The 18,697-nt window shown below is 38.1% G+C and overlaps 1 protein-coding gene across 1 annotated transcript in view; it reads right to left on the reverse strand.

Moving 5' to 3' along the window:
• Positions 1-18,697, reverse strand: part of CFAP299 (cilia and flagella associated protein 299) — a 604,562-nt gene that overhangs the window by 156,623 nt on the left and 429,242 nt on the right. The gene's annotated exons all lie outside the window — the stretch shown is intronic.

Below are 18,697 nucleotides of genomic sequence, written 5' to 3' on the forward strand. Positions count from 1 at the left end.
AAATCGTGGTGACATAAATTGTACTCTGATAAGACTTTTACGAAGACTGTAGCAAAAGTTTGTAAATGTGATGTTTCTCTCAGTATTATCCCAAACAACCCATTCTCAAAATTTCTTTCAGATATACAACCTAAATATTACATCCTGAAGTTTATGTTTGTATTCTTAAAAAGACAATTTCATATCTTCTGCCCATTTTTTGATATGATCATCTGTTTTGTGTGTATTGAGTTGAGGAGTTCTTTATAGACCCTGGATATCAAACTTTTGTCTGTACTGTCATTTGCAAATGTCTTCTCCCATTCCGTGGGTTGCCTCTTTGTTTTCTTGACTGTTTCCTTTGCTGTGCAGATGCTTTTGATTTTGATGAAGTCCCAAAAGTTTATTTTGGCTTTTGTTTCCTTTGCCGTTGGAGACATATCTTGAAAGAAGTTGCTGTGGCTGATATTGAAGAGATTACTGCCTATGTTCTCCTCTAGGATTCTGATGGATTCCTGTCTCACGTTGAGGTCTTTTATCCATTTTGAGTTTATCTTTGTGTACGGTGTAAGAGAATGGTCGAGTTTCATTCTTCTACATATAGCTGCCCAGTTTTCCCAGCACCATTTATTGAAGAGACTGTCTTTTTTCCACTATATATTTTTTCCTGTTTTGTCGAAGATTAACTGACCATAGAGTTGAGGGTCCATATCTGGGCTCTCTACTCTGTTCCACTGGTCTATGTGTCTGTTTTTATGCCAGTACCATGCTGTCTTGGTGATCACAGCTTTGTAGTAAAGCTTGAAATCAGGTAACCTGATGCCCCCAGTTTTATTTTTGTTTTTCAACATTTCCTTAGCGATTCGGGGTCTCTTCTGGTTCCATACAAATTTTTGGATTATTTGCTCCAGCTCTTTGAAGAATACCGGTGGAATTTTGATTGGAATGGCATTAAAAGTATAGATTGCTCTAGGCAGTATAGACATTTTAACAATGTTTATTATTCCGATCCAAGAGCACAGAATGGTCTTCCATCTTTTTGTGTCTTCTTCAATTTCTTTCATGAGTTTTCTATAGTTCCTCGAGTACAGATCCTTTACCTCTTTGGTTAGGTTTATTCCCAGGTATCTTATGGTTCTTGGTGCTATAGTAAATGGAATCGATTCTCTAATTTCCCTTTCTGTATTTTCAATGGGCAGAAGATATGAACAGACACTTCTCCGATGAAGACATACAAATGGCTATCAGACACATGGAAAAATGTTCATCATCACTAGCCATCAGGGAGATTCAAATTAAAACCACATCGAGATATCACCTTACACCAATTAGAATGACCAAAATCAGCAAGACAGGAAACAACATGTGTTGGAGAGGATGTGGAGAAAGGGGAACCCTCTTACACTGTTGGTGGGAATGCAAGTTGGTGCAGCCACTTTGGAAAACAGTGTGGAGATTCCTCAAGAAATTAAAAATAGAACTTCCCTATGACCCTGCAATTGCACTACTGGGTATTTACCCCAAAGATACAGATGTAGTGAAAAGAAGGGCCATCTGTACCCTAATGTTTATAGCAGCAATGGCCACGGTTGCCAAACTGTGGAAAGAACCAAGATGCCCTTCAACGGACGAATGGATAAGGAAGATGTGGTCCATATACACTATGGAGTATTATGCCTCCATCAGAAAGGATGAATACCCAACTCTTGTAGCAACATGGACGGGACTGGAAGAGATGATGCTGAGTGAAATAAGTCAAGCAGAGAGAGTCAATTATCATATGGTTTCACTTATTTGTGGAGCATAACAAATAGTATGGAGGACATGGGGAGTTAGGAGAAGGGAGTTGGGGGAAATTGGAAGGGGAGGTGAACAATGAGAAACTATGGACTCTGAAAAACAATATGAAGGGTTTGAAGAGATGGGGGGGGTGGGAGGTTGGGGGAACCAGGTGGTGGGTATTAGAGAGGGCACGGATTGCATGGAGCACTGGGTGCGGTACAAAAACAATGAATACTGTTATGCTGAAAATAAATTTAAAAAAATGATTAAAATAAAGAAAATTTCAAAATGATAATGGACAGTTTAACTTCTGTGTGTCTTAAATTCTTTATCTGTAAAATCGAAATTTCGGTAATGGATTAGTACAAAGATTGAGTAACAATATAGGATACTCTCAGACACAGTAGCGATCATTTCCTTATTATCACATCTTCTACAAGTTTGACAATTTTCAATTTGTCAGGGTCATTTGGGACATAATAGTACTCTAAGACATCATTGTTCCTTGAAATTATTGAGAGATATGTTATGTGGATAAAAATAGATAAGATGCATGGATAATAAGAAACAAATCGGTAGAAATAATTTCTAGAGTAGAGAAGAACGGGAGAGGCAATGGTTAAATGGTTAAAGCATTAAATTTATGTGTCATCTGCATGAAAACTTCACAAACCACAACAGAAGTCTGTAACTAATGTTGACCCCTGAACAACATAGAGTTTAAAGATATGGAGCCCCTGCACAGTCAAAGAGCCATGGATGACTCCCGATTCCCCCAGAATTTAACTACTAGTTGCCTACTGTTGATCAGAAGCCTGCAGATAACATAAATAGTCTATTAACACATATTTTGTATGTTGTGTATATTACACACTGTATTCTTAATAAAGTAAGCTAGAGAAAAGAAAATGTTATAAAAAATCATAAGAGAAAGTACATTTACAGTACTGTATTTGTAAAAAAAAAAAAATCCCTATAAGTGGGCCTACACAGTTTAAACCCATGATGTTCAAGGGTCCACTGTATATGAGTAAGAGTAAAATAAATTTTCTTGAGTTCAATCACATTTGCTAATATACTGACAAAATATATGCCTCCATTATACTCACAAAATGGCTTACAATACTGTTTTAAAGAACTTTCCGGGGCGCCTGAGTGGCTCGGTTGAGCAGCTGCCTTTGGCTCAGGTCATGATCCTGGGGTCCTGGGATTGAGTCCCTCATCGGGCTCCTTGCTCAGTGGGGAGCCTGCTTCTCTCTCTGCCTCTCTGCATGCTTGTGTGCTGTCTCTCTCTCTGACAAATAAATAAATAAATAAAATCTTAAAAAAAAAGAAAGAACTTTTCTATGTTTTTAATGATTCTACTATTAGATATAAAGGTAAAAAACAGGTCAACAAATTCTCATTTATGTAGGCAGGTTGTGGGTGCTCTAGGTAACTCAACATTTTAGTTATTAGTGTTACAACCTCATAAATTTATACATAAATTAGCAATTTTCAGGAGATTAAAATTATAGCTAGCACTGATATCATTTACTAGTATGTCGAACACTGCTCATGCGCTGCACATTTATGAACAACCGCGAGAAAGTTAAACTGTTCTCTCCATGTAACAGAAAAGAACAGTAAAGCCTAGAGAGGCTAAGTAATTTGCCCACAGACTCACTGCTAGGAAGCAGACAGGATTCAAACCCAAGAAGACTGGCACTGGAATCATTGCTCTTAACTCCTACAATCTGTTCCACAAAGTCAAACATAAACCAACCAACGAACAACCTGTCCAGATCAAAAATTTCATCATCCGCAGGACCTCTTACTCCCTCATACCCACGACAAAGTGATCAGTAACATCCATTCAACTCTACTACTGATCCACCTTTCAATGCCACTTGCATGATCATTACTTTAGTTCCAATTCTCATCATGGAATGGACTGCTGCCAAAACCTCTCAGCCAGTATTTTGCCTCCAATCTTTAATTCACCTTTCAAGATGCCAGCACAATGGCATAAACTGGTTGTATTATTCCCCTGCTTAAAATGTTTACTATTGCCGGAGGGAGGAGTAGTAGGAGAAGTAGCGGAGAAGTAGCAGGCTGAGACTACTTCAGGTAGCGGGAGATCAGCTAGATAGCTTATCTAAAGATTGCAAACACCTACAAATCCAACGGGAGATCAAAGAGAAGAAGAGCAATTCTAGAAACAGAAAATCAACCACTTTGTGAAAGGTAGGACTGGCGGAGAAGTGAATCCAAAGCGATGGGAAGATAGACCGCGGTGGGAGGGGCCGGCTCCCGGCAAGCGGCGGAGCCACGGAGCACAAAATCAGGACTTTTAAAAGTCTGTTGGGCTGAGGGACATCGCTCCAGAGGCTTAACCAGGGTGAAGGGCACGCGGGGTCAGCGTGGCCTCAGGTCCCGCAGGGTCACAGAAGGATCGGGGGTGTCTGAGTGTCGCAGAGCTCACAGGTATTAGAACGGGGAAGCCGGCTACAGAGACGGAGCCGAGTAGTGACTCTCAGCTCAGGGTTACCTTGAACCGGTCGCAGGCTCAGTCAGCTCGGAGCGCGGCCGGAGGCCAGAGAGACGGGAGTAATTGGGCGCTGTTCTCTGAGGGCGCACTGAGGAGTGGGGCCCCAGACTCTCGGCTCCTCCGGGCCTGAGACTGGGAAGCCGCCATCTTCATTCCTGTTCTCCGGACTCTACGGAAAGCGCTCAGGGAACAAAAGCTCCCGAAAGCAAACCCAAGCAGATTACTTAGCCTGGCCCCTGGTAAGGGCGGTGCAACTCCACCTGGGGCAAAGACCCTTGAGAATCACTACAACAGGCCCCTCCCCCAGAAGATCAACAAGAAACCTAGCCAGGACCAAGTTCACCCACCAAGGAGTGCAGTTTCAATACCAAGGAGAGCCGCGGAATTCCAGAGGAGGAGAAAGCAAAGCACGGAGCTCATGGCTTTCTCCCCATGATTCTTTAGCCTTGCAGTTAATTTAATTTTTTTTTTCTTTTTCAATTTTTTTTCTTCTTCTAAATTTTTTTAACTTCTACCCTTTTCTTTTTTAACGTTTTTTAACTAGTTTATCTAATATATATATATATATGCATATATATATATATATTTCCTTTTTATATTTTTTCATTATTGGTTTTCTTTTTTTATTTGTTTCTTTTTTCTTTTTTCTTTTTTTTTCCCTTTTTTTCTTTCTGAACCTCTTTATATCCCCTTCCCCCCCCCCTCACGATTTGGGATCTCTTCTGATTTGGTTGAAGCATATTTTCCTGGGGTTGTTGCCACCCTTTTAGTTTACTTGTTCCTTCATATACTCTTATCCGGACAAAATGACAAGGCAGAAAAATTCACCACAAAAAAAAGAACAACAGGCAGTACCAAAGGCTAGGGACCTAATCAATACAGACATTGGCAATATGTCAGATCTAGAGTTCAGAATGATGATTCTCAAGGTTCTAGCCGGGTTCGAAAAAGGCATGGAAGATATTAGAGAAACCCTCTCGGGAGATATAAAAGCCCTTTCTGGAGAAATAAAAGAACTAAAATCTAATCAAGTTGAAATCAAAAAAGCTATTAATGAGGTGCAATCAAAAATGGAGGCTCTCACTGCTAGGATAAATGAGGCAGAAGAAAGAATTAGCGATATAGAAGACCAAATGACAGAGAATAAAGAAGCTGAGCAAAAGAGGGACAAACAGCTACTGGACCACGAGGGCAGAATTCAAGAGATAAGTGACACCATAAGACGAAACAACATTAACATAATTGGGATTCCAGAAGAAGAAGAAAGAGAGAGGGGAGCAGAAGGTATATTGGAGAGAATTATTGGAGAGAATTTCCCCAATATGGCAAAGGGAACAAGCATCAAAATCCAGGAGGTTCAGAGAACCCCCCTCAAAATCAATAAGAATAGGTCCACACCCCGTCACCTAATAGTCAAATTTACAAGTCTTAGTGACAAAGAGAAAATCCTGAAAGCAGCCCGGAAAAAGAAGTCTGTAACGTACAATGGTAAAAAATATTAGGTTGGCAGCAGACTTATCCAGAGACCTGGCAGGCCAAAAAGAGCTGGCATGATATATTCAGAGCACTAAACGAGAAAAACAAGCAGCCAAGAATACTATATCCAGCTAGGCTATCATTGAAAATAGAAGGAGAGATTAAAAGCTTCCAGGACAAACAAAAACTAAAAGAATTTGCAAACACCAAACCAGCTCTACAGGAAATATTGAAAGGGGTCCTCTAAGCAAAGAGAGACCCTAAAACTAGTAGATCAGAAAGGAACAGAGATAATATACAGTAACAATCACCTTACAGGCAATACAATGGCACTAAATTCATATCTCTCAATAGTTACCCTGAATGTTAATGGGCTAAATGCCCCAATCAAAAGACACAGGGTATCAGAATGGATAAAAAAAAAAACCCATCTATATGTTGCCTACAAGAAACTCATTTTAAACCCGAAGACACCTTCAGATTTAAAGTGAGGGGGTGAAAAAAATTAACCATGCTAATGGACATCAGAAGAAAGCAGGAGTGGCAATCCTTATATCAGATCAATTAGATTTTAAGCCAAAGACTATAATAAGAGATGAGGAAGGACACTATATCATACTCAAAGGATCTGTCCAACAAGAAGATCTAAAAATTTTAAATATCTATGCCCCTAACGTGGGAGCAGCCAACTATATAAACCAATTAATAACAAAATCAAAGAAACACATCAACAATAATAAAATAATAGTAGGGGACTTTAACACTCCCCTCACTGAAATGGACAGATCATCCAAGCAAAAGATCAACAAGGAAATAAAGGCCTTTAATGACATACTGGACCAGATGGATATCACAGATATATTCAGAACATTTCATCCCAAAGCACCAGAATACACATTCTTCTCTAGTGCACATGGAACATTCTCCAGAATAGATCACATCCTCGGTCCTAAATCAGGTCTCAACCGGTATCAAAAGATTGGGATCATTCCCTGCATATTTTCAGACCACAATGCTCTGAAGCTAGAACTCAATCACAAGAGGAAATTTGGAAAGAACCCAAATACATGGAGACTAAACAGCATCCTTCTAAAGAATGAATGCGTCAACCAGGAAATTAAAGAAGAATTGAAAAAATTCATGGAAACAAATGATAATGAAAATACAACGGTTCAAAATCTGTGGGACACAACAAAGGCAGTCCTGAGAGGAAAATATATAGCGGTACAAGCCTTTCTCAAGAAACAAGAAAAGTCCCAGGTACACAACCTAACCCTACACCTAAAGGAGCTGGAGAAAGAACAAGAAAGAAACCCTAAACCCAGCAGGAGAAGAGAAATCATAAAGATCAGAGCAGAAATCAATGAAATAGAAACCAAAAACACAATAGAACAAATCAACGAAACTAGGAGCTGGTTCTTTGAAAGAATTAATAAGATTGATAAACCCCTGGCCAGACTTATCAAAAAGAAAAGAGAAAGGACCCAAATAAATAAAATCATGAATGAAAGAGGAGAGATCACAACTAACACCAAAGAAATAAAGATAATCATAAGAACATATTATGAGCAACTCTATGCCAACAAATTTGACAATCTGGAAGAAATGGATGCATTCCTAGAGACATATAAACTACCACAACTGAACCAGGAAGAAATAGAAAGCCTGAACAGACCCATAACCAGTAAGGAGATTGAAGCAGTCATCAAAAATCTCCAAATAAACAAAAGCCCAGGGCCAGACGGTTTCCCGGGGGAATTCTACCAAACATTTAAGGAAGAACTAATTCCTATTCTCCTGAAACTGTTCCAAAAAATAGAAATGGAAGGAAAACTTCCAAGCTCATTTTATGAGGCCAGCATCACCTTGACCCCAAAACCAGACAAGGATCCCGTCAAAAAAGAGAACTCCAGACCAATATCCTTGATGAACACAGATGCAAAAATTCTCACCAAAACACTAGCCAATAGGATTCAACAGTACATTAAAAGGATTATTCACCACGACCAAGTGGGATTTATTCCAGGGCTGCAAGGTTGGTTCAACATCCGCAAATCAATCCATGTGATACACAACATTAATAAAAGAAAGAACAAGAACCGTATGATACTCTCCACAGATGCTGAAAAAGCATTTGACAAAGTACAGCATCCCTTCCTGATCAAAACTCTTCAAAGTGTAGGGATAGAGGGCACATACCTCAATATTATCAAAGCCATCTATGAAAAACCCATTGCAAATATCATTCTCAATGGAGAAAAACTGAAAGCTTTTCCGCTAAGGTCAAGAACACGGCAGGGATGTCCGTTATCACCACTGCTATTCAACATAGTACTAGAAGTCCTAGCCTCAGCAATCAGACAACAAAAGGAAATTAAAGGCATCCAAATCATCAAAGAAGAAGTCAAACTATCACTCTTCGCAGATGATATGATACCATATGTGGAAAAGCCAAAGGACTCCACTCCAAAACTGCTAGAACTTGTACAGGAATTCAGTAAAGTGTCAGGATATAAAATCAATGCACAGAAATCAGTTGCATTTCTCTACACCAACAACAAGACAGAAGAAAGAGATATTAAGGAGTCCATCCCATTTACAATTGCACCCAAAACTATAAGAATCCTAGGAATAAACCTAACCAAAGAGACTAAGAATCTATACACAGAAAACTATAAAGTACTCATGAAAGAAATTGAGGAAGACACAAAGAAATGGAAAAATGTTCCATGCTCCTGGGATTGGAAGAATAAATATTGTGAAAATGTCTATGCTACCTAAAGCAATCTACACATTTAATGCAATTCCTATCAAAGTACCATCCATTTTTTTCAAAGAATTGGAACAAATAATCCTAAAATTTATATGGAACCAGAAAAGACCTTGAATAGCCAAAGGAATATTGAAAAAGAAAGCCAGAGTTGGTGGCATCACAATTCCGGACTTCAAGCTCTATTACAAAGCTGTCATCATCAAGACAGCATGGTACTGGCACAAAAACAGACACATAGATCAATGGAACAGAATAGAGAGCCCAGAAATAGACCCTCAACTCTATGGTCAACTAATCTTCGACAAAGCAGGAAAGAATGTCCAATGGAAAAAAGACAGCCTCTTCAATAAATGGTGTTGGGAAAATTGGACAGCCACATGCAGAAAAATGAAATTGGATCATTTACTTACACCACACACGAAAATAGACTCAAAATGGATGAAGGACCTCAATGTGAGAAAGGAATCCATCAAAATCCTCGAGGAGAACACAGGCAGCAACCTCTTCGACCTCAGCCGCAGCAACATCTTCCTAGGAACATCGCCAAAGGCAAGGGAAGCAAGGGCAAAAATGAACTATTGGGATTTCATCAAGATCAAAAGCTTTTGCACAGCAAAGGAAACAGTTAACAAAACCAAAAGACAACTGACAGAATGGGAGAAGATATTTGCAAACGACATATCAGATAAAGGGCTAGTGTCCAGAATCTATAAAGAACTTAGCAAACTGAACACCCAGAGAACAAATAATCCAATCAAGAAATGGGCAGAAGACATGGACAGACATTTCTGCAAAGAAGACATCCAGATGGCCAACAGACACATGAAAAAGTGCTCCGTATCACTCGACATCAGGGAAATACAAATCAAAACCACAATGAGATACCACCTCACACCAGTCAGAATGGCTAAAATTAACAAGTCAGGAAATGACAGATGCTGGCGAGGATGCGGAGAAAGGGGAATCCTCCTTCACTGTTGGTGGGAATGCAAGCTGGTGCAACCACTCTGGAAAACAGCATGGAGGTTCCTCAAAATGTTGAAAATAGAACTACCCTATGACCTGGCAATTGCACTGCTGGGTATTTACCCTAAAGATACAAACGTAGTGATCCAAAGGGGCACGTGCACCCGAATGTTTATAGCAGCAATGTCTACAATAGCCAAACTATGGAAAGAACTTAGATGTCCATCAACAGACGAATGGATCAAGAAGATGTGGTATATATACACAATGGAATACTATGCAGCCATCAAAAGAAATGAAATCTTGCCATTTGCAATGACGTGGATGGAACTAGAGGGTATCATGCTTAGCGAAATAAGTCAATCGGAGAAAGACAACTATCATATGATCTCCCTGATATGAGGGAGAGGAGATGCAACATGGGGGTTAAGGGGGTAGGAGAAGAGTAAATGAAGCAAGATGGGATTGGGAGGGAGATAAACCATAAGTGACTCTTAATCTCACAAAACACACTGAGGGTTGATGGGGGGAGGGGGGTTGGGAACGGGAGGGTGGGGTTATTATGGACATTGGGGAGGGTATGTGCTATGGTGAGTGCTGTGAAGTGTGTAAACCTGGCGATTCACAGACTTGTATCCCTGGGGGGGAAAAAAATGTTTACTATTGCCTATAGCCAAATCATTTAGGATAGTAGCTACTAGACCAGTGTGCCTATTAAGCACTTGAAATGTGGTTTGTCCTAATTAAGATGTGTCATGAGTGTACAATACACATGGGAATTTCACAACTTAATATAAAAAATGTAACATATCTCATTAATAATTTTTGTTTTATGTTAAAATAATATATATTAAATATATCGAGGGGCACCTGGGTGGCTTAGTCATTAAGCATCTGCCTTCAGCTCAGGTCATGATCCCAGGGCCCTGGGATCGAGCCCCACTTGAGCAAGTCCCTGCTCAGCAGGAGGCCTGCTTCTCCCTCTCCCACTCCCCCTGGTTGTGTTCCTTCTCTTTTTTTCTCTCTCTCTCTCTGTCAAATAAAACAGAATCTTAAAAAATATATTGAGTTAAATAGAACATATTTGTGTGTGGTGTAAGAAAATGGTCCAGTTTCATTCTTCTGCATGTGGCTGTCCAACTTTCCCAACACCATTTGTTGTTTCCCTTGGATAGCCTTTCCTGCTTTGTTGAATATTAGTTGATGGTAGAGCTGAGGGTCCATTTCTGGGTTCTCTATTCTGTTCCACTGATCTTTGTGTTTGTTTTTGTCCCACTACTGTACTATCTTGATGATTACAGCTTTGTAATAGAGCTTGAAGTCTGGCATTTTGATGCCTCCTGCTTCGGTTTTCTTTATCAACATTACTTTGTCTAGTCAGGGTCTTTTCTTGTTCCATACAAATTTTAGGATTGTTTGTTACAGATCAGTGAAAAGTGTTGATGGTATTTTGATAGGGATTGCATTGAATGTACAGATTGCTTTTAGGTAGCATAGACATTTTAACAATATTTGTTCTTCCAATCCATGAGCATGGAATGCTTTTCCATTTCTTTGTGTCTTCCTCAATTTCTTTCTTAAGTGTTCTATAGTTTTCAGAGTACAGATACTTTGCTCCTTTGGTTAGGGTTTTTCCTAGTTATCTTGTGGTTTTTGGTACAATTGTAAATGGGATCAATTCCTTGATTTCTCTTTCTTCTGCCTTACTGTTAATGTATAGAAATGCAACTGACTTCTGTGCATTGATTTTGTATCCTGCCATTTGGCTGAAGTCCTGTATCAGTTCTAGCAAATTTTTGGTGGAGTGTTTTGGTATTTCTATGTATTGTGTCATCTGCGAAGAGTGTAAGTTTGACTTCTTTTTTGATTTGGGTGCCTTTTATTTCTTTTTGTTGTCTGATTGCTGAGGCTAGGACTTCCAGTACTATGTTGAACAACAATGGTGAGAGTACATAAAAATAAAGTTAACATGGATGAAAGACCTAAATGTGAGACAGGAATCCAACAAAATCCTAGAGGAGAACACAGGCAGCAACCTCTTTGACCTGGGCACAGCAACTTCTTGCTAGACACATCTCCAAAGGCAATAGAAACAAAGGGAAAAGTGAACTATTGGGACTTCGCCAAGATGAAAAGTTTTTGCACAGTAAAGGAAACATTTGACAAAATTAAAAGGCAACCTATGGAATAGGAGAATATATTTGTAAATATCTTAACAGATAAAGAGTTAGTATCCAAAATCTATAAAGGAGTTATCAAACTCAGCACCCAAAAACCAAAAAATCCAGTCAAGAAATGGGCAGAAGACATGAACAGACCTTTCTCCAAAGAAGACATACAAATGGCCAACAGACATGAAAAAATGCTCAACATCACTCAGCATCAGGGAAATACAGATCAAAACCACACTGAGCTACCATCTCACACCAGCCGGAATGGCTAAAAGTAATAACTCAGGAAATAACAGATGTTGGTGAAGATGTGGATAATGGGGAACCCTCTTACACTATTGGTGGAAATGCAAACCTGTGCAGCCCCTCTGGAAAACAGTATAGAGATTCCTCAAAAAGTTAAAAATAAGGCTACCCTATGACCCAGAAACTGCACTACTAGGTATTTATACAAAGGATACAAACATAGTGATTTGATGGGGCAGATGCATGCTAATATTTATGGCAGTAATATCCACAATAGATAAAATATGGAAAGAGCTCAGATTTTTGTTAATAGAAGAATGAATAAAGATGTCGTGTATATATATACAGTGGAATATTAGCTATCGAAAAGAATGAAATCTTGCACTTGCAGCAATGTGGATGAAACTAGAGGGTATTATCCTAAGAGAAATAAGTCAGTTGGAGAAAGACAAATACCATATGATTCCCTCATGTGTGGAATTTAGGAAACAAAACAGATGAACATAGGGAAGGAAAAATATAGTAAGATGAAAATAGAGAAGGCAGCAAACCAGGAAGAGACACTGAACTCTAGGAAACAAACAGCATTGCTGGAGGGAAGGTGGGTGGGGGGCAGGGATAATTGGATGATGGGCATTGAGGAGGGCACTTGATGAAATGAACATGGGGTGTTATATGCAAAAAATGAATCACTAAATTCTAGCCCTGAAACTAATAATAAGTATATGTTAACTAAATTGACTCTAAATAAAGAATAAAAATAGGACATATTTTTTTAAACATTTATTTATTTATTTTAGAGAGAGAGACAGAGAGTAAGAGTGCATGAGCAGGAGGCACAGAGGGAGGAAGAATCTCATGTAGCCTCCATGCTGACTGTGGAACCCCCTCATGATCCTGAGATCATGACCTGAGCCAAAACCAAAACTTGAAGGCTAAATTGACTATGCCACTCAGGTGTCCCAAAGAGAACATATTTTATATATTATGCATAAAAAATAGTGTATAATATTCTGTACACTATGTCATTAAAATTAATTTTACCAACTTTTTTAACATGGCTACTAGAAAATTTAAAATTATATATATACTGATATTATGTTTCTGTTGGACAAAATTGATCCATAGGATAAATGCAAGCTTCCCCTTCTCGAGGTGCATACATGCAGACTTCCAAACACCCTAATGTCTTTGACAGGAGTCCTTTTTATTTTTTTGAAGATTTTATTTATTTGAGAAAGAGAGAGCACAAGCAGGGAAGGGGCAGAGGGAGAAACAGACTACCTGCTGATCAGGGAACCTGAAGTGGGGTTTGATCCCAGGACCTTCAGGATCGTGACCTGAATCAAAGGCAGATGCTTAACCAACTGAGCCACCCAGGGGCCTTCACAGAAGTCCTTTTAGTCTCTGATTTCCTTGGTGAAATCCTACTATTATCTCAAAACTTATTTCTGTGGTTTTTTCCATGAGATCTACTCTGTCCTATCTAGGCAGCATCAGACACTTGTTCTCTGATGATGTTCGCACACCTGTATGTGTGTTAATGATCTCCCTCATTGTACTCTACAGTAATCATTGGTACACTTTTACCTCCTACAACAGACTTGGCTTCTCCCACAAACTGCAAATGCACTTCGTGTTTATCAGATAAAAGAACATAAATGGAATTTGGAATCAAACAGACTTGCTTTGAATTGTGTCCACACCACTGATCAAATACATGAATTTGGAAAATTTATTTCAACTCTAATACCCAGATAATCTAATACCCAGAGGTCATATTGAATCTGTGATTATTCTACTGTACACCATTTGCAAAATATATCCTTTATATTAGTTTCCTTCCCATTTAACCAGTTGTCAATAAGAGATGTTTCCAGGTTTTACAAATAAACATATTTCCAGGTCTTGGCTTAAGGTTGATGAGAGATTTCAGTAAGAGTTACATTACAGAGTTACTGAAATTATACAAATTAATAATGGAGGTGCCATAACTTAGAATGGCAACTTCTAACGTTTTTAATTATGCATTTTTTTCTAAACTTATTAAATTCATTATAGTTAAATGGACATGAAATGCTTGTACTAAAGAAAATCCAAGTGAAAGACAGCATAATCTTTTCAAATTATACTTAAGCAGATGGAAAGAAATGAAAAGAAGACATGGCAGGCCTCATTTCAAATATTGATCATTTTCCCAGAATTTCTTCTAAACACAGGAGGTTTCAAATATCAAAGATTGTTTTTGATGGCAGAGAGAGAGAAGTGCATCTGGGAGATTCTAAGATGGTGGAGGGAAAGTCTCAAGTGCTCATAGATGACCACTAATGAACCAACATCATAGCTGCTAATAATGAAACCATGTTCAAGGCATGTATTAGAGAACCCATAATTCTATTATTCTTTTTAAAATGAAATATGATAGAATGAAAACAAGCAGTGAAAAATAAACAATACCATAATCATATATACCACAACTCAAAGCACTTACCCACTTCTAAAAACATATATTTTGAGTAAAGCCAGGCCTCAAACGGATAAAGCCTAAGTGTTGTAAAACCTCTGTCCCATTGCATTCAAAATGTATTTAAAATTATTTACTCCCTCTTCCACCTATAATTTCTGCATCTAGTCTTTCTGTTGTAAAATAAGCCATGTGTTTGACATAAGAACGTTTTCAAATTCTTTAATTAAAATGATGAATAAAACAATCATATTTTGATAAATTTTAGGCTAATTCATTTTGAATTCATTTTTTTTTAAATACAGTGTTTTGCTCTTTACGCTAATTTTCAACTTCCTGCTTCAACAAAAAAATGACTTTAGAGACACAACACAACATGTCCTGCTTCAACAAAAAAATGACTTTGGAGAGACAACACAACATGTTTCTCCAACATCAAAAAGTGCTTGCAAAACATTGTGCTGAATTAGTTGAAAATGAATCAGAAACATAAGGATTGTATTTCTGCTGAACTTCATAGGAGCTTGAATGTGAGAAACCAGAGTGCTTTGGGCAGAATGGTTTTGAGATTTTACTTAACCCATTCTTGTGAAATTTAGAGGCACCTCCTTTTGCATGAAGGTTTGCCTACTGCAATTTCATCAGCAATTTATTTTGCTCTCCTTTGTCCTTCTTCCCAATTGATACTCTAGCTAACTGGACAGAAGTTGAGAAGAATCTGCAAACAATTTACAGATGATAAGTGGAACATGACTGACCCCCTTCATGATTTCTTGGGCTAACCACGATTCAGAAAGAAGCAAGAGATTCTGGTTTAGTAATTAATAAAGCTGATTTTGAATGAATATTCTACAATAGAGCCTCTATTCTCTCTTATGTACATGAATTTAATAAACAGCCTATCAATATCTTGTCAACCACTTATTTAGTTTTGGCTGTCAATGCATTTTTCTCTTTATTTGAATTTTACTTCATAGAAGATTTCACAAGAGTTTTCAGAATAAAGTGGTAAAGATACATATTTTATTGATAAAAATCAATCCACTACTAACATTTGTTATTCACAGATTCCACTTCATAACGTCTTTCTTGGGGAGTGGATGGTAATCATTGCAGGGGGAAAACAGTATCAAATATTGACACCATGACTTCACCCACAATTTTTTTCAGTCCTTATGTTTTTCTGCCTTCTTTAAAGTTGTTCAATTCTTTCACTATCTCTGGGAGGTTTTTCATATTTACCTGGGTAGTCCAGCACTCATGGGTTAGGAATTAAATCCAAAAGTAGAACAAATCTTACTGCAACTCAGTCAAGTAACTCAAATTACTTATGAGACCAAATTAACCCAGATATAATTTTGATTTAAAGTTCTATCTGATGCCTACAAAGGCTTTGTTTCCTCCCCCCTCCCCCCCTTTTTTTTTTTTTTTTGGTAATTTTATTTTTTTTTCAGTGTACCAAGATTCATTATTTATGCAACACACCCAGTGCTCCAAGCAACACGTGCCCTCCTCACTACCCAACACCAGGCTCCTACAAAGGCTTTACTGTCAATAGTGTGTAATAGAGATAGGGGTCATTTTTTTAAATGTTATTAAAGGTCCAATTCAGTGGTACCAAGGAGGTAGACTCTTAATTAAATTTAATTTTAATTAAATGTTAATTGGAATATTCACATGCAGTCAGTGACTATCATCTGATCTGATATAAATTTCCAGCTCCATATACAAAATGATACATGATAACATAATAACATTACAGAAATTTCAGATAAAATTTACTGTGACATCAAGTTATTAATTTCAACTGATTTGGTAAGTTTTTCATTAGTAGCTCTCTGCTGAAGTTGTTCATATGTTTGATAATCCTGCTCCTCTGTGTTGTCTGCCATGCTTCTAAGAACACATTTGTATAAACGAGCTTTTACGGATTTCGAACATATATTCTTTGAGGGAAGATGGTCTCATCTTCCTTATCCAGTGAGATTCTGTAGTATATAAAATTACTTATGTAGGTAGTAATACGGCTAAGCTCCTTGACATCACTCACTGGTTTTTAGTCCAGACTTGTTTTCTTTCTAAAGTCAATTTGCACATATTGAAGGGTTTGTAAAGCTATGGCAAATCATGTGTTATTCTTACTTTTTCACTAATGACATTCTCATTCCCTGATTTCAATTTTAGGTTCTAATGTGCATGGAGGGCTTACTTCTATCTTATCAAAATTTGTACTTTATACCCAGTGATTGCTATAATTGCTGATATATGGTGAGGACCTCTAGTGTGCAAGAATACATGGATTATATCACTTAATTCTCACCACTACTCTTGACGGTGTCATTATCCTGACCGCTATCCCTCAACTAGGAGTCAGCACAAGGCTGAATATGTGCCCAAGTTAACATTGCTAGGAAATACCAGAGCTAGGATTAAAATCCAGTCTGTCTGACTTTAAAGCCCACAGACTTAAATATTTTTTTCCATGAAACTCTTATCTATAATAAGAAAATTTTCTTTTATATTCATGAAATAAAAGACTTATTATGCAATGCATTTCCTTTCTCTAGAATAACAGAAAACCTTCAACCAGTTAGAAAATTTGACTTAGAACTTTATGTTCCTAAGCCAATCATGATCTAGTCATTGAAAACTTGAGAGTTTTTTTCCCTCCTGAGTGAGGATGCATATATATTCAACATTATAAATTAGAAAATTGTAAAGTCTCAGTTGCATAGTCCCACAGCTTAAGATATATTAAAAAATAAGTGTCCCATGGGGCACCTGGGTGGCTGAGTCCGTTGAGTGTCTGCCTTTGGCTCAGATCATCATCCGGGGTCCTGGGATCCAGCCCACATCAGGGTCCCTGATGAGTGCAGGAGTCCACTTCTCCCTTTGCAGCCACCCCCACCGCCCCGCTTGTGTGCTCTTTCTCTCTCTTAAATAAATAAATAAAAGCTTTAAAAATGTGTCCCATTAGAATTTTATTATAGGACCATTTCTGCTATTTAAGAGTTGTGTGAAATATCTCAGATTATGATTCATCACGAAAATGTTCTTTGCCCACATGTAACAGTTGTTTCAGTATATTACAGGTATCCTGATTGTGGTTTGAGACGGTCCCAATGTTCACGAAAAATCCATGCTGTGACCATTAAGACAGGGAGTTTCAAATCCTTCAGTGTCTATGAAATCTGTGCTGTACTGTGACTATGACACTTCAAGGTAAATTAGAAGACAATGCAGAAATTGTGCATGATTTTGCCACAGGTAAACTTGTTTCTCAAGGAAACCAGTGCAATTAAAATGGAACCTGGTAGTTTTAAAACTCCAAAGTAGCAAATGAATTATAGTAATGCTTGATCTTATTTTATAGTACAAAAGAACTATAATGGGAATTCACATGTAAGGGCAAGAAAGTTTGGATTTTGGGGGAGAGAATATAATGAGGTAGATTCTGACTTATTTGTTGGATAATATTCTGCAAGTATCCTACTGATTCTTCCTAAGGAAGTAAAGTGCAAGTAGATATATTAGTACTTATGTTTATCTGCCCATTACAGGTTGAATACGTAAGGGGGGAAGGCACATTTTCATTTTCTAAAAGGCAAATTCAGTGGGTGAGTGGTCTACCTCAGTAGCACAGCTGGATGGCTAACACACAGAAAGAATTAATGTAGACTTAACACATGTCAATCGGTGAAGAGATTTTCATGCTTGATGAAAAGGACTTTGCTAAAATGCAGTCAGTTCTGGATTTGCAGTAAGGATGGGCCCCATGTCTGCTTACTCAGAGTTATTTCCTTGGGCAAATCTTTCTTACTCAGAGCTTCTGTTTGCCCATCTCTAAGGTGGCTGAGATAAAAATCAGTCATGTGATGAATACATGAATGTCTCAGAGCCTGAAACAGAGCACGTGCTTAATAACGTGTGCTCGCTTATTCACAGATGGTAAAAGTAACTGAGCACCGACCTATAAGGGTGTTGAGGACAGAATAATTTATCAGAATATTAATAAAATCATCTCCTGCTAATCCTGTATCAGGTAACTTCATGTCAGTATTAAATCTGACCCTAGCTAATGAAGTTCTCTAAAGTTAAATAGAGTAGGTTAGGTTCTAATTTAAATCAATTACCCTTTCTAATAAAGCAGAGTTTATTCTGCTTTCCTCCCTAACCCCTCACCTAAATATACTATTCTTGGTACCTAAGTCTCTTTAATATAAGAGTAAGATACTCCCAGGGGTATGCCCAGTTTCCAGGATTTCAGTGGTATGCATTGCCTCAGTAACTTCCCAACCACCAGACAGACA

The sequence above is a fragment of the Lontra canadensis genome, unplaced genomic scaffold, assembly GCF_010015895.1.
Source record: "Lontra canadensis isolate GAN:19392208 unplaced genomic scaffold, GSC_riverotter_1.0 scaffold1, whole genome shotgun sequence".
NCBI lineage: Eukaryota > Metazoa > Chordata > Mammalia > Carnivora > Mustelidae > Lontra > Lontra canadensis.